This window comes from Rattus norvegicus, chromosome 13 (genome assembly GCF_036323735.1).
Source record: "Rattus norvegicus strain BN/NHsdMcwi chromosome 13, GRCr8, whole genome shotgun sequence".
NCBI classification, from domain to species: domain Eukaryota; kingdom Metazoa; phylum Chordata; class Mammalia; order Rodentia; family Muridae; genus Rattus; species Rattus norvegicus.
Window position 1 is genome coordinate 54,666,510 of NC_086031.1, and position 3,329 is coordinate 54,669,838.

Here is a 3,329-nt window from a genome sequence, read left to right on the forward strand (position 1 = left end):
TGACTTGCTATGTCTACTTTCTTACCCAGAGACATGTCTTTGGGGTAACATCACCCACATGGATTGGGAGTTCTCATATCAACCATTAATCAAGAAAATGCCCCACATACTTGTCTAAAGGCAACTTTGGTGAAGGCATTTTCTCAGTTGAGGTTCCTTTTTTCCAAATATCTTTAGTTTGTTTCAAATTGATACAATCAACCAAAGAAATGAACTTAACACTGTCTCATTAAAGATAGAAACTTTGAATGCAATGTGAACCATGCTATGGCCCTAATGGCACAGTAGAGTGACTATATTCCTCAGTTATGACAGATTGGGTGAATATAGAGGGTGCAAGATCCTCGTAAACACATGTAAACAAAAAAAGTTAAACAAGCATGCTTTTCTTTTCAAAGAAAAATGTTTTCGTGTTTTCCACCAGAATACTGGGAATGAATATAGTCTATTGCCTGGTCATCTTTTTCTATCTATAGAGCAGGCATCACCCAAATCCTCCAGAGTATTAGGTCTGTTTATTCCAGACTATCCCTGCCAACAGCCCCCTACAGCCCAGATTTCGAGGATCAACTCTCAGTCAATAAAACCAATCCTTAGCAGAGATCATTATTTCTGACTTAACATTACCAGACATCATGCAAGAGGCCATATGAATTTTGTAATGTCCCTGTATAAAATGATGTCTTAGGCTTTGTTGTATACATAAGAGTGAGTTACTTCATCAGGATTTCCTCTACCCTCCAAATTATGCTGTGCTTAAATATGGCTAAAATAAGCTGCCTGGTGTCAGACTCCAGAACTTTGAACCCACACCAGCTAAGTAAGCCGTGCTGAGCCAGATTTCCTTCTTGTCTTTTGCATATTTTTTCTCTGTCATCTGCAAGCACTTACAGGGGCCCTCACAAGTGAAGAGAGTAGGTCTTAGTTTTTTTCAACACATAGTATATGAGATACTTAACATGTTTTTTTAACGCAGTCCCCCACTACCACAAATTATGCAGTCGAGTTTCTCACATTTGGGGAAATGAGAGGGGTCAGCACATCCAGAGTGCAATGGATAAGCTTCACTCTGGAAGAAACACCCTCGTGATCACGGTATCTCCCCTGGCAGAATTACATGTTTATCAACTTCATTTCACAACCTATATTAGGTCCCATATTTTAAACATATACATTTTTTATTTGTAAATTATACTTGAATAAATTTGTGTAAAAGAAAAAAAAACTTTCAATGGTTTCCCAGGATGGTAGCTTGTTTGACATACATCAAAACAGCACAAAATGGATTTTTGAAGAAATACTTACCTTGAAAGAATAAACTGTTTATTCAAACTGCCTTTCTAATCTCTGAATGGTAGTGCATGTGTACAATACCAGTGCACAGATGGTTAAAACAGGGACATCATGAGTTCAAGCTCAGGAGCCCTATAGTCATCTATAACTAGAGCTTCAGGGGGTCGAACTGCTCTTATCTCCTTGGGCATTGCATTAACATGCACCAAGATACAGAAAGATGCAAATAACTAAAAATCCTAAAATTAAATCTGATAGCATGATTTCATAAAAATTATCTTTGATTTGTAAAAATATGCCAAAATTGTTGTTATCAGAATAGTAGACTGTGCAGGATCCTGAGATACTAGGCTCATTTGAAGAATTGCAATCATGGATGTTTTTGAGGCTCCTAAAACTGTCCCCATACAGTTAGTCACCCCATCCTCCTGACACAAGGCGAGCAAGCCGCGTGAAGACTGTCAAAAACCCAAGAGCAAAACTTTTAACATTATCTCTCTGCTTCTATTTTTCTTAGTGGAGATCTTAATTGTTTACTGCCTCTCTAAATGAGTCAACTTTCAAGAAAACAGCAGATGGTGAGAAAGGAAAAGGCCATGGCCAAATTAGTGAGATCATCTTCGCAGCTTGTTACCGAGGCTGTTCTCAAATGCTTGCTCACTGACAGCCACGTTAATGAACCCCTGAGTACAGGAGAGCAGAATGTTTTCTTCTGTTAAGCAACGAAAAGTAAACAAATGTCAATAAGTGCCACAAAGCCATCACATCATCTCTTATCTTTGAAAGATTAATCAGTTTTAAGATTAATTAATCTCTTTTGAGTGCTAGTCAATGAGCAGTTGTTAGAAGGGATAGAATGCCCCTGCCCAGTCCTCAGTGCAAGATCAAATAGGTCTGAAAATACAAAATAAATTGGAGGAAGGCACTCACCAACTAAAATGTTAAAGTCTGAAGATTCACTGTAAAAAACAAACACAAACACAGACATAGACTTTGGTATAGATGGTGCTTTATTCTGAAATTGCTTTGTGATAGCACCATCTTGTGGTCAATCTTAAAACAGTCCCCCTTTTCTAAACAAAATACAGCTAAATGGAGCTGCAGCAAAGCTTCTTTTGAAAAGGCCAGTACTCCTTAAGTCTTTTGTGTTGTTGATCTTTTAATTAGATTTTGATGTTACTCCTGACATTCATTTCCAAAATTTAAAATTTCCCAAAATTATAGGGTTTGGTGGCAACAACTTTTAATCTCTGTGTAACAGGGGCATGACAAGAGGCTCACAGACTCAGGACACTTTAGAACAAGTGTCTTAAACAGAAGCAATTTAAATCCTCTTAATTTTATAAGTCACTTGAACTACATTCCTTACTAATTACTGTTTCAGGAAGTACTTAATGATTTTGGACGGCAGTTATGCTTAAGAAAGTAAATTCCATCAAGTTACATGTATTTACATGTTTTGTAAACCACAAATGTATTTTCATCTAACAATGTATTTTTAAGCATATTAGGAGTAGAACATATTATTAGCAAACCTTTAAAATATCTTCATTCCAAGGGATTGATAAAGTTTCACAAATTCCTTTACACTCTGATATGATAGACGTAAGAGTATCACAGACAAAGGTCATCACTGTTTCATATTTGTAGTAGATTTTTAGCAAATGCTCTGGAACCTCTTGTGCTCTAGTTTTGTGGATTTATTTATTTATGTATTTATGTATTTATGGTTTTATTTATTTCCTTTGGCTGTTGTTTGTGGAAAGACCCAGGCCACGCAATTTTCTTTTGCTCAGATGCTGTCTGAAAATACCTAGTTCTCATCTGTTTCCAAAACTGCAAGAAATTTTGTGTTTGTTTTTGTTCACAATGCTAAGTTGCCGTGGATTCATGAAGCGCCTGTTTTTAAGATTCTACCATTGGTGCCCTAAGTCCACAATCAGAAAGCTCACAGGAAATAATACCAGGAAGGATATTTCTATCCAATCTCCTCCTGCATATCTGCAAAGTAGAATGACAGAAACTGTGGAAGGAAA

General features: G+C 36.8%; 1 pseudogene; it reads right to left on the minus strand.

Annotated features, from left to right (window-relative positions):
• Window positions 1-944: 944 nt before the first annotated feature.
• LOC120096371 (U1 spliceosomal RNA) lies at window positions 945-1,117 on the minus strand (annotated as a pseudogene).
• Window positions 1,118-3,329: the final 2,212 nt, after the last annotated feature.